The sequence below is a fragment of the Spinacia oleracea genome, chromosome 6 (genome assembly GCF_020520425.1).
Source record: "Spinacia oleracea cultivar Varoflay chromosome 6, BTI_SOV_V1, whole genome shotgun sequence".
NCBI lineage: Eukaryota > Viridiplantae > Streptophyta > Magnoliopsida > Caryophyllales > Amaranthaceae > Spinacia > Spinacia oleracea.
The window spans coordinates 2,772,523-2,786,982 of NC_079492.1; positions in this window are offsets into that span (position 1 = coordinate 2,772,523).

A 14,460-nucleotide genomic window follows, 5' to 3' on the forward strand; every position below is an offset into this window, starting at 1 on the left:
GGCAAATGATATAGATGACATGTAATCTCAGGTCTTGGGTACCATGTACCTCAAAACTTTACAAACTAAGCTACTTGTATATTGTTAGGTTATGATACATATGACATTACATAGATCATGCGGAAACAACCATTAACCCAGGACAACATATTATTTACACATAATCATATAGCATAATTTAGATGCATACTCTTTGTTGCGTGCCCTCCCTAGCTGCGCCCGAACCGAACAAGAACAAGTCTTTAGGACTCCAAGTGTCGTCCCTCCGTAGATAGTCCACAGTACGTCCGGATCCGCCTTAAGATTGACCAACTAGAATCGCCCTTAAGGTACTAGAAAATTTCGGCACTTTTATGAGCAAGATGTGTGTTTTAATTTTCTCTCAAAAAACTCACTTTTGAATACTTTGAAACTTGTTATAAATTGTGAGCCCTAGCCTCATATTTATAGGGGTATGGAAAGGGAATCGAAATCCTATTCAGATACAAATTAATTAAACCTAGAATCCTACAAGAACTCTAATTTTAATTAATTTATCAAATAGAATTAGGAATTTAATCATTAACCGAACTCTGCATGTTTTAGGAAACGTGCACGAACACAAACACTTGCACACACACGCACGGCTGCCACAATGGGCCCCATGCGTGCGTGCGAGCAGCAGCCCACGCAGCGCCCGCGCGCGCTGCGCGCTGCGCGTGCTGTGCGCGCTGTGCGCGCTGCGCAGCCTGCTGGGCCTGGCCTTGCGCTGGGCCTGGCGTGGCTGTTTGTGCGGCGCGCTTGGCTTGCTGGGCGATGGCCTGGCTTCGTGCTGGGCCTCGTCCGGCAGGCCTCGTCCGATGCTTATTCGTACGATGCGCTTCCGATTAAATTTTCCGATTCCGGAATTCATTTCCGATACGAACAATATTTAATATTTCCGATTCCGGAATTAATTTCCGTTTCGAACAAATATTTAATATTTCCGTTTCCGGAATTATTTTCCGATTCCGGTAATATTTCCGATTCTGACAATATTTCCGATTCTGGCAATATTTCCATTTCCGATAATATTTTCCGATACGTACCATGTTTCCGTTTCCGGCAACATCTACGACTTGGATAATATTTACATTTCCGATACGATCCATATTTCCGTTTCCGGCAATATCATCGTTTCCGGAGTATTCATTTCTTGCCTGTGACGATCTTAGCTCCCACTGAAACCAAGATCCGTCGGTTCCGAATATTCATAGATGGAGTATTTAATGCCATTAAATACTTGATCCGTTTACGTACTATTTGTGTGACCCTACGGGTTCAGTCAAGAGTAAGCTGTGGATTAATATCATTAATTCCACTTGAACTGAAGCGGCCTCTAGCTAGGCATTCAGCTCACTTGATCTCACTGAATTATTAACTTGTTAATTAATACTGAACCGCATTTATTAGACTTAACATAGAATGCATACTTGGACCAAGGGCATTATTTCCTTCAGTCTCCCACTTGTCCTTAGGGACAAGTGTGCATTTCCTAATTCCTTTGTCACTCGATGCTTGCTCTTGAACATAAGGTAAGAGTTGTCATCCTTATTACGTCCAGAGGTGTTCCTCGGTTTCAGAGTTCAACTGATCAAATAAACAGATAATCATAGCCTATGATTCATCCGAGCACGGCCATGCATTTCACAGTTTCTAGCTCTCCGAGTGGCCTTGTACAACTTTTAAGCATCTCATCCCGATTTATGGGAGGACAATCCCAATCTTGCGATCTTGAGATTAGACTTCGTTTGATAGGTGATTACCTGAGCGTTTCCTTTATAGCCTCCTTTTACGGTGCGACGGTTGGTCAACGTCAAAGCAACCAGTTCTCAAACAAGTAATCTCAAATCACTCAGGTATTGAGGATTTAGTGTCTAATAATTTAATGAAATTTACTTATGACAGACTTTCATCTCTTACAGTAAAGTTTCATAGGTCTTGTCCGATACTAGTCTTCCCAAAGTAAGTATCTATGCAAATGATTATGACATTGCCATGTCCACATAGTCAAGAAACAGAACTACTAGTCATCTTGCATTCTAATCGTTTAACGTTTTCTATGCGTCCAATTTTATAGAAAACTTCGATTAGGGACCATTTTCAACCTTTGACATTCAAGTTCACTTGATAGACATTTCTTAGTCACAGGACTGGTCCTGACAGTCTATCTTGAATATATCGTCAAATTGAAGGGACTCATCATTTAATACTAAACCAAGATTAAATGGAATATGAAAATACATTTCATATATGATAAATGTTCAACCCCAATGTTTTACAACCATGGGCCTCTAGCCCATCTTTAAAACATTTCATGGAATTCAAAGCTATGCTTGATTTCCAGTGCTACAACGTGAGTGTTGCTTCTCACTTGTTGCATAGGTTTAGTTATCATGCTTTGCCAATCTTAACATCCTTTTCATCGAATGTTCTTTGAGATATGATGATAAGATCTTTTCGAGTTTGTTTATTATGTGATCTAGTCTTTCTTACTTCGATGGTGGTTTTACTCATTTTGCAATGAAGAACCATCAAGTTAGCAGACGTTTTTCTTGCTTCAAGAGTGGTTCTACGCATTTTTCAATGAAGAACCATCAAGCCAGCAGATAGGTGATCTTCCCAAGTTCAGTGAAGAACTCTTTAAACAACCCTGTTTTATTGCTTCTTAGGCAATAATTACTTTTACTTCAACTGTATAGGTTGCTAGTGATGCTTTGTTTGGTTTTACCTATCCAAGCAGTTCATAGATATGTGGAAGACTCTCCAACTATATCTTAGAACATAGAAATTATTATTTTAATTTCCCACGCAACAACTCATGGTCTCCAACCCATGTTGCCATTTCAAAACACGATGCTCTATAGCTCGTCCTTATCAATGGTTAACTCCAAAGGGTCTTGCTTGATCCTTTGCCAGTGTTTATGCGTGTAGCATCAATATTTAGCATATCTTTATTTCCTTGAATCAAGAACTATTCCTATGTACTTTTTCAAGTACCATAAGTATTCTTGATCTCAATCTAGTTGATCTTCACTTAGATCAATAGAGATTGGTATATGTTCGTCATGCCTAAAGTCATACGATACGTTTTTGGCGATCCTCATATTATATCATACATGATAAATTCTTTTGCAGAATAATTCCCAATTGAATTCTATTCATGTAACTTTAGCTCATCTAGTTTCAGTAGATACTAAATCCAGCTAAATTCTTTGACATATAATATAGGTTAAGAATCTTACTTAGATCCTTGGATGTTTAACTTAGTAAATGCTTATACATAGTTCAAACATTCTTTACTTAGATTTATTCACATGGGTCGAATATCTCCAATGGAGACTTTCGTGTTTGATTTAGTAAATGCCATTACTTAATCCAAAACAATATCATAAGATCTTTGTAAATAGATCTTAATACCCAGTATGTACTAAGTTTCGCCATGGTCCATCATTGATGAATAATTTCAAATCTAAGTCATTAGCATTTGAATGTTATTTCACAATAGAGAGATATGTGTGTGATACACATAGGACCAATTAAGTTTTACGTACTCCCACTAAACTTCTTATATATCTATAAGAATCATGTATATTTTATGAAACTAAAATACTTATTAGCTTCACTAAAATACATTTCTAATTCCCAATTGCTTGCTTTAAATCTGTACTTAGATTTTATAAACTAGCTTTCTCTTTCAAGCATTTATTTGGATCCACAAATCCTATGACATACCATGTACATAGTTTCTTCCAACATTTGATTGAGGAATACGTTTTGTCATCCAATTGCTATATGTACCAATATGCAATCATTGCTTGAATTATAGACTTGAGCATTACGATTATGCATGAGGTTTCAAAACAATTCACACCATGAATTTGCTTGTAACCTTTAGCAACTAATCTAGCTTTGTGTGTGAACACAATTCCATGTTTGATGGTTTTTATCCTTAAAACAAACTTGCAACCAATAGGTGTGAACCTATTCTTGCAAATCAACAAAATTTCAATTTTGTCATCAAAATATTGAGTATGTTTTATGGCCTTTAACCAATTAAACATATAGTCTATATATGGCCTCTAACCATTTTAGGGAATCTGGGTTTCGTCATAGCTTTCTTACAAGTCACAAACTCATTAATCTATATGATAATAGTTTGACTGCAAGTTGTAGGTTTCTTCACTATTTAATAGAAGAATCTCATAGTTTCATTGACCTGATCTCTATGTTTCTTCACTATCTAATAGAAGAATCTCATAGTTTCAGTGACTTGAATTCTATGCCTACTTGGGTATATCAAACAATAGAATATCAATAGCCACTTGAAAGTCCTTTGAATATTCTGTTCTCCTTGAAACACTTGTAAAGTCTTCTAAGAGATGTCTATTCTTTAAAGCCACTTCTAAAGTCCTTAAAGAATAAGTTCGGATTTTCTGAAGCACTTCGAAAAGCCTCCGGAATGTCCGTTTATGTTTGTTGTTCGCCTCGAAGACTTTCGAGGTCTATTTTCTCCCACTTGTTATTTTGGAAACGAATCTCCAAAAGGACATTATTTCGAGCAAACAAACATTATGTTCTCAAAAATTCGTGGTAGAAACAATACCCTTGTGTCTCATCACAATGAAACATATATCTATACTTGGGCCTTAGTTTGTCGAATAACAAACACTAAGCTCCCACTGAGTTTAGCAACTCTCTAGATATATATTATCGAAAAGATATTCTGAAATTTCTTTTCTATAGCTTTAACGAATTTAGTTTAGTTTGGTGGTAGTTGAGCATTTTGTTTTAGAAATTATAGGAAAAGTCTTTATGATTCATCATTAATCGAATCAAGTACTAATTGACTTCGATTATTCCAACTAAGATATGCCATATCTTATGGAGCTAGATTGTGAAATTACAACACACAATCATTGATGATCATATTTGGTCTCAAGTAATCATTAACATGATCTAACCTAGATCTTTATGATTTCTTACCAAGTGGATTTTATACTTCTGAATCTTTGAACTAGCCAAACAGATTCAACTTATATCACATTTGAGTAAATAAACCTATATTCACTCAAATCCATGTGAAATAATAAAGTCATAAAATCTTTCTTTAGCTTTGAACTCCATTGTCTAGGCGTTCTAACAATAGTTCATATCTTTTGTTACTTTCAACAAGTAAGACTAGTTGTCTTAAAATGATCTAGAAATCAATCAACTTTCAGAAGTCCATCAAAATAGAGCTTATGAATGTTAACTTGTTGATATGGTCTAAGCAACAATGCCAAAGATTTGTGGAACTCAAATCAAGGGGTTGATTTGAACCTAGTAAAGTTCTTTAAAGAGTTGTTTGTTTTAATCAAGCATATTGACTCAACCTGTAATTGACCATTTCATTCAAATAAACAAACAAACATTGTTTTTGTTTTTCTTTGAATGTGAGTCTTTCTGTGTTTGAAGCATAAATTTAGGTATGCTGATTATGGAACAAAATAGCCATTAAGTTCCAGCCTTTGAAAGGACTTAAAACAAACTTAGATGACCCTACAATTAATGTAGCATTGCCATGCTTCATTTCCCACTTGTAGGTCATTAGTGTATCCTAGCTTCCATTGTTTGAGTTATTACCAAAGTAAGAACCTCAAGCGGTATATGATACCAAGGAAGTTTGATTGCTAGGTCACTTCTCTTTAAACATAAACTTATAGGTAGAAACGGAATCGTAAATTCCTTTCATTGTTCCTCGTTTTCCTATTTCTTGTACCCTTTCTTAAAGTCTTAAGAATTGAATTCTTTAGTGTTGACTTTTATACTTTGTTAGACATGTCCAATGTCACCAACAAGGTTCTTTACCATTTATGTTGAATATTTTGTTTCAACTAGATGATCTTACCAGAAGCTTCTAAAGTTCTCTAAGCATCGATCTATTCGAATGTCTAGGGACTAGACTCATTCGAGAATTAAATGGACAAAGATATTAGGTTGTTAACCATTGATAAAGCTGAGCGTATTAAACTCAATGCTTTATGATCTCAAAACTACAGTGTATTTTGAATTCACAAGCACCAATTGGTTTGCCATTCGATTTTGATATTCGAAAACAACCATAAAAGTCGCTATAAGAAACGTACATTTTAAATTGCTCACTTTCTCTCTTTTCCGTGAATCGTTCTTGGATTCACTACCAATCGAGGAAATTTACTGTTACCTTTCTAAAAGGATTTATTGCAGTGCAAGATATTTAATTATAAACAATAATTAAAACATACATTGAAGCATGCAAAGTTTAAACATTTATCATGAATAATAACTTGAAATTAAAGCAACCATGCAATTCAAACAAGTTATTAGCATTTTATTCGATTTTATTGTTCCGACAGGTGTGAATAAAATGATTCCAAGATCCTAAAATCATTGAAGAATTAAGCACAGTTTGTCGACTTAATTCTAAAACATCTTAGGTAAGCAAAAACCTTTTGCTAATAGTCTAGAAACTATTCTTGGTTGATAGGTACGTCTAAGAACTTATAGGTAAACCTATCGATTTTGCCACGACATAAAAGGACTCCTTACTTATATCGTTGAGTTTCACCAAAACTAACATGTACTCACAATTATTTGTGTACCTTGCCCCTTTAGGACCAATAAGTAACACCTCGCTGAGCGAAAACTATTACTAGATTGATGTAAAGGATATCCAAGCAAGTGTATATTTTGGCATGGCACCTTTTAACTCAATTTTTAAGTTTGGAACTTAAGGCTCTTACTATGTTGGTTAGATTTTAAGTGAACTAAAATCCTTAATCATGCAACATAATCAAGCTTTTGATCTCATGCATTTTAAGACATATTTAAAAGCAATAAATAACTTAAAACATGCATAAGATAAATGTGATCTAGTATGGCCCGACTTCATCTTGAAGCTTTGACTTCAAAGTCCGTCTTGAAAATCTCCGTGGGAGGCACCATTTTCTTCAAATAGGATAAGCTATAACTAATTACAACTATTTGATGGTTCGCAGACCATATTTGAATTGAAAAATAACTTTGGTACTTTAGACCAATTACATTCAAATTAATGGTACGCAGACCATATTTTCTATCCTATTTGGGCCATACTAGTCACTTCATAACCTGCAAAACAGTACATATACAATATATACCATTCACCCATTCATTATCATGAATGGCCCACATAGCTGGTTAGTAAAACACATTATGCATCACGTAAACATTTGCAGCAATTAATCAAGGGCACCAATAATCTACCAATTATTCAGTCCTTATTAATTCTACTCAAGTTGTTTTAACCTTAAGGATTTGTAGACCTAATCAAGAGTTTATGACTAAAAAGCGCTCCCACTTAAACCAATAAATTTATATGCTTTACTAATTTTAAACATAAAAATGTATTTCTAGTCTAACCGGAAACATACAAATTTAATTAAAATTTAAAGCTCATATAAATTTATAATTGAATCCAAATTGTTTAATTTAATTTCAGTCGTATTTAAATTAATTCATGATTTTAATTTTAGTAAAATAATTAGAATAAATAACATTTATTATAATTACAATATTAAAAATTAAAATCCAAGAAAATAATTTAAATTATTAATTTTAAAATTAATTAAAATTACGTGAACTGAAATTTTCAAATTAAACATTCAAAACGATCTAATCGTAACGCAAACACCCTACGCATTGCACGCCCATGGGCCGCACGCACACAGCCATCGCTGGCCATGTGCGCGCAGCCCATGCGCTCGTCGCATAGCTGCTGCATCTCCATCGCAAGCCTCCGCACGCACTGGTGCTCGCTGCGCGCGCCAGCGCTCATCGCACGCGAGCTATCGCTCGCAGTGCGCGCGCGACATCGCTCGCTGGGCGCGCGACATCGCTCGCTGGGCGCGCGAGCCATCGCTCGCTGGGCGCGCGACATCGCTCGCTGTGCGCGCGAGCAATGCTGGGCGCAGCGCTCGTGGCACGCGAGCTTGCGCTCGCTGCGCGCGAGGCTGCGCGCTCTTGTGCGAGGCAGCGCGCGTTGTGGCGCAGCTCGCTTGCTGCCCACACGCGACTGCCTTGGCTCGCCCTTCGCCCATGCCCATTCGTCCATTGCTCGTGGCACACGACACAAGGCAGGGCTGCTGCCTTGTGCTCGTGCACTACGCCCTTGCTCATTGCATTCGTGCCGCACGGGCGACGAGCTCCCTTGCTCGTCGTCGCATGCCCGCATTATACAACACCCCTTAAGGGTAACACGAAGCGTCCATTGCTTCGTGCGTGCAAGTTTTATGAACGAATCGCATAAAAAATTTAAAATTTATATTTAAAATTAATGACAAATTAATAAATAATATTAATTTCATAATTTTAGGGCGAAAAATCGAAAATTTATTATCCAATTGATTTCCGATTGTTATGGATTCAAGTCTAGGTCATAAAAATTTAAAATTTATCATAAATTTACAATTTTTATGGTGGTTTTTAATCATAGGTTTCTAATTAAATTACAATTAATTATGAAAATCAAATTAATTCTAAATTATTCTAATTTTCAACAAATTAATCATAATTACAAATTAGATTGCATAATTAACAAGACTAGGCATTCAAACTTGTTAAACATATGCTGTAGGTCAATCAAAAATTCAAGATTTATCAACAAGAATCGCAAATATTTAATTTAACATCTTAAATTTACGAAATTTTGCATTCGAAAAACTAAAACCTTCGAAAAGTCATAGTTAGGCTTCGAATTTGAGAATTCTGGGTTCGGCAGAAAAAAATTATCTTTGTCAAAATTTTAGAATGCCTTTTACATGCGGAATTGACACAAAAATCACTCAATTCGGATGAGTAACGAAGAAACTGCCGAAAAACTGCGTACGTATAATTAAATAAACGCAATTTGCAATTAATTAACAATTACGAAAATTAATCACCCCTTTTAATTCTTGCAAATTTGTAATATTTAACCATGTTCATGCAATTTAGATTATGAAAATAATAAGGGGCTCGTGATACCACTGTTAGGTTATGATACATATGACATTACATAGATCATGCGGAAACAACCATTAACCCAGGACAACATATTATTTACACATAATCATATAGCATAATTTAGATGCATACTCTTTGTTGCGTGCCCTCCCTAGCTGCGCCCGAACCGAACAAGAACAAGTCTTTAGGACTCCAAGTGTCGTCCCTCCGTAGATAGTCCACAGTACGTCCGGATCCGCCTTAAGATTGACCAACTAGAATCGCCCTTAAGGTACTAGAAAATTTCGGCACTTTTATGAGCAAGATGTGTGTTTTAATTTTCTCTCAAAAAACTCACTTTTGAATACTTTGAAACTTGTTATAAATTGTGAGCCCTAGCCTCATATTTATAGGGGTATGGAAAGGGAATCGAAATCCTATTCAGATACAAATTAATTAAACCTAGAATCCTACAAGAACTCTAATTTTAATTAATTTATCAAATAGAATTAGGAATTTAATCATTAACCGAACTCTGCATGTTTTAGGAAACGTGCACGAACACAAACACTTGCACACACACGCACGGCTGCCACAATGGGCCCCATGCGTGCGTGCGAGCAGCAGCCCACGCAGCGCCCGGGCGCGCTGCGCGCTGCGCGTGCTGTGCGCGCTGTGCGCGCTGCGCAGCCTGCTGGGCCTGGCCTTGCGCTGGGCCTGGCGTGGCTGTTTGTGCGGCGCGCTTGGCTTGCTGGGCGATGGCCTGGCTTCGTGCTGGGCCTCGTCCGGCAGGCCTCGTCCGATGCTTATTCGTACGATGCGCTTCCGATTAAATTTTCCGATTCCGGAATTCATTTCCGATACGAACAATATTTAATATTTCCGATTCCGGAATTAATTTCCGTTTCGAACAAATATTTAATATTTCCGTTTCCGGAATTATTTTCCGATTCCGGTAATATTTCCGATTCTGACAATATTTCCGATTCTGGCAATATTTCCATTTCCGATAATATTTTCCGATACGTACCATGTTTCCGTTTCCGGCAACATCTACGACTTGGATAATATTTACATTTCCGATACGATCCATATTTCCGTTTCCGGCAATATCATCGTTTCCGGAGTATTCATTTCTTGCCTGTGACGATCTTAGCTCCCACTGAAACCAAGATCCGCCGGTTCCGAATATTCATAGATGGAGTATTTAATGCCATTAAATACTTGATCCGTTTACGTACTATTTGTGTGACCCTACGGGTTCAGTCAAGAGTAAGCTGTGGATTAATATCATTAATTCCACTTGAACTGAAGCGGCCTCTAGCTAGGCATTCAGCTCACTTGATCTCACTGAATTATTAACTTGTTAATTAATACTGAACCGCATTTATTAGACTTAACATAGAATGCATACTTGGACCAAGGGCATTATTTCCTTCAGTCTCCCACTTGTCCTTAGGGACAAGTGTGCATTTCCTAATTCCTTTGTCACTCGATGCTTGCTCTTGAACATAAGGTAAGAGTTGTCATCCTTATTACGTCCAGAGGTGTTCCTCGGTTTCAGAGTTCAACTGATCAAATAAACAGATAATCATAGCCTATGATTCATCCGAGCACGGCCATGCATTTCACAGTTTCTAGCTCTCCGAGTGGCCTTGTACAACTTTTAAGCATCTCATCCCGATTTATGGGAGGACAATCCCAATCTTGCGATCTTGAGATTAGACTTCGTTTGATAGGTGATTACCTGAGCGTTTCCTTTATAGCCTCCTTTTACGGTGCGACGGTTGGTCAACGTCAAAGCAACCAGTTCTCAAACAAGTAATCTCAAATCACTCAGGTATTGAGGATTTAGTGTCTAATAATTTAATGAAATTTACTTATGACAGACTTTCATCTCTTACAGTAAAGTTTCATAGGTCTTGTCCGATACTAGTCTTCCCAAAGTAAGTATCTATGCAAATGATTATGACATTGCCATGTCCACATAGTCAAGAAACAGAACTACTAGTCATCTTGCATTCTAATCGTTTAACGTTTTCTATGCGTCCAATTTTATAGAAAACTTCGATTAGGGACCATTTTCAACCTTTGACATTCAAGTTCACTTGATAGACATTTCTTAGTCACAGGACTGGTCCTGACAGTCTATCTTGAATATATCGTCAAATTGAAGGGACTCATCATTTAATACTAAACCAAGATTAAATGGAATATGAAAATACATTTCATATATGATAAATGTTCAACCCCAATGTTTTACAACCATGGGCCTCTAGCCCATCTTTAAAACATTTCATGGAATTCAAAGCTATGCTTGATTTCCAGTGCTACAACGTGAGTGTTGCTTCTCACTTGTTGCATAGGTTTAGTTATCATGCTTTGCCAATCTTAACATCCTTTTCATCGAATGTTCTTTGAGATATGATGATAAGATCTTTTCGAGTTTGTTTATTATGTGATCTAGTCTTTCTTACTTCGATGGTGGTTTTACTCATTTTGCAATGAAGAACCATCAAGTTAGCAGACGTTTTTCTTGCTTCAAGAGTGGTTCTACGCATTTTTCAATGAAGAACCATCAAGCCAGCAGATAGGTGATCTTCCCAAGTTCAGTGAAGAACTCTTTAAACAACCCTGTTTTATTGCTTCTTAGGCAATAATTACTTTTACTTCAACTGTATAGGTTGCTAGTGATGCTTTGTTTGGTTTTACCTATCCAAGCAGTTCATAGATATGTGGAAGACTCTCCAACTATATCTTAGAACATAGAAATTATTATTTTAATTTCCCACGCAACAACTCATGGTCTCCAACCCATGTTGCCATTTCAAAACACGATGCTCTATAGCTCGTCCTTATCAATGGTTAACTCCAAAGGGTCTTGCTTGATCCTTTGCCAGTGTTTATGCGTGTAGCATCAATATTTAGCATATCTTTATTTCCTTGAATCAAGAACTATTCCTATGTACTTTTTCAAGTACCATAAGTATTCTTGATCTCAATCTAGTTGATCTTCACTTAGATCAATAGAGATTGGTATATGTTCGTCATGCCTAAAGTCATACGATACGTTTTTGGCGATCCTCATATTATATCATACATGATAAATTCTTTTGCAGAATAATTCCCAATTGAATTCTATTCATGTAACTTTAGCTCATCTAGTTTCAGTAGATACTAAATCCAGCTAAATTCTTTGACATATAATATAGGTTAAGAATCTTACTTAGATCCTTGGATGTTTAACTTAGTAAATGCTTATACATAGTTCAAACATTCTTTACTTAGATTTATTCACATGGGTCGAATATCTCCAATGGAGACTTTCGTGTTTGATTTAGTAAATGCCATTACTTAATCCAAAACAATATCATAAGATCTTTGTAAATAGATCTTAATACCCAGTATGTACTAAGTTTCGCCATGGTCCATCATTGATGAATAATTTCAAATCTAAGTCATTAGCATTTGAATGTTATTTCACAATAGAGAGATATGTGTGTGATACACATAGGACCAATTAAGTTTTACGTACTCCCACTAAACTTCTTATATATCTATAAGAATCATGTATATTTTATGAAACTAAAATACTTATTAGCTTCACTAAAATACATTTCTAATTCCCAATTGCTTGCTTTAAATCTGTACTTAGATTTTATAAACTAGCTTTCTCTTTCAAGCATTTATTTGGATCCACAAATCCTATGACATACCATGTACATAGTTTCTTCCAACATTTGATTGAGGAATACGTTTTGTCATCCAAATGCTATATGTACCAATATGCAATCATTGCTTGAATTATAGACTTGAGCATTACGATTATGCATGAGGTTTCAACACAATTCACACCATGAATTTGCTTGTAACCTTTAGCAACTAATCTAGCTTTGTGTGTGAACACAATTCCATGTTTGATGGTTTTTATCCTTAAAACAAACTTGCAACCAATAGGTGTGAACCTATTCTTGTAAATCAACAAAATTTCAATTTTGTCATCAAAATATTGAGTATGTTTTATGGCCTTTAACCAATTAAACATATAGTCTATATATGGCCTCTAACCATTTTAGAGAATCTGGGTTTCGTCATAGCTTTCTTACAAGTCACAAACTCATTAATCTATATGATAATAGTTTGACTGCAAGTTGTAGGTTTCTTCACTATTTAATAGAAGAATCTCATAGTTTCATTGACCTGATCTCTATGTTTCTTCACTATCTAATAGAAGAATCTCATAGTTTCAGTGACTTGAATTCTATGCCTACTTGGGTATATCAAACAATAGAATATCAATAGCCACTTGAAAGTCCTTTGAATATTCTGTTCTCCTTGAAACACTTGTAAAGTCTTCTAAGAGATGTCTATTCTTTAAAGCCACTTCTAAAGTCCTTAAAGAATAAGTTCGGATTTTCTGAAGCACTTCGAAAAGCCTCCGGAATGTCCGTTTATGTTTGTTGTTCGCCTCGAAGACTTTCGAGGTCTATTTTCTCCCACTTGTTATTTTGGAAACGAATCTCCAAAAGGACATTATTTCGAGCAAACAAACATTATGTTCTCAAAAATTCGTGGTAGAAACAATACCCTTGTGTCTCATCACAATGAAACATATATCTATACTTGGGCCTTAGTTTGTCGAATAACAAACACTAAGCTCCCACTGAGTTTAGCAACTCTCTAGATATATATTATCGAAAAGATATTCTGAAATTTCTTTTCTATAGCTTTAACGAATTTAGTTTAGTTTGGTGGTAGTTGAGCATTTTGTTTTAGAAATTATAGGAAAAGTCTTTATGATTCATCATTAATCGAATCAAGTACTAATTGACTTCGATTATTCCAACTAAGATATGCCATATCTTATGGAGCTAGATTGTGAAATTACAATACACAATCATTGATGATCATATTTGGTCTCAAGTAATCATTAACATGATCTAACCTAGATCTTTATGATTTCTTACCAAGTGGATTTTATACTTCTGAATCTTTGAACTAGCCAAACAGATTCAACTTATATCACATTTGAGTAAATAAACCTATATTCACTCAAATCCATGTGAAATAATAAAGTCATAAAATCTTTCTTTAGCTTTGAACTCCATTGTCTAGGCGTTCTAACAATAGTTCATATCTTTTGTTACTTTCAACAAGTAAGACTAGTTGTCTTAAAATGATCTAGAAATCAATCAACTTTCAGAAGTCCATCAAAATAGAGCTTATGAATGTTAACTTGTTGATATGGTCTAAGAAACAATGCCAAAGATTTGTGGAACTCAAATCAAGGGGTTGATTTGAACCTAGTAAAGTTCTTTAAAGAGTTGTTTGTTTTAATCAAGCATATTGACTCAACCTGTAATTGACCATTTCATTCAAATAAACAAACAAACATTGTTTTTGTTTTTCTTTGAATGTGAGTCTTTCTGTGTTTGAAGCAGAAATTTAGGTATGCTGATT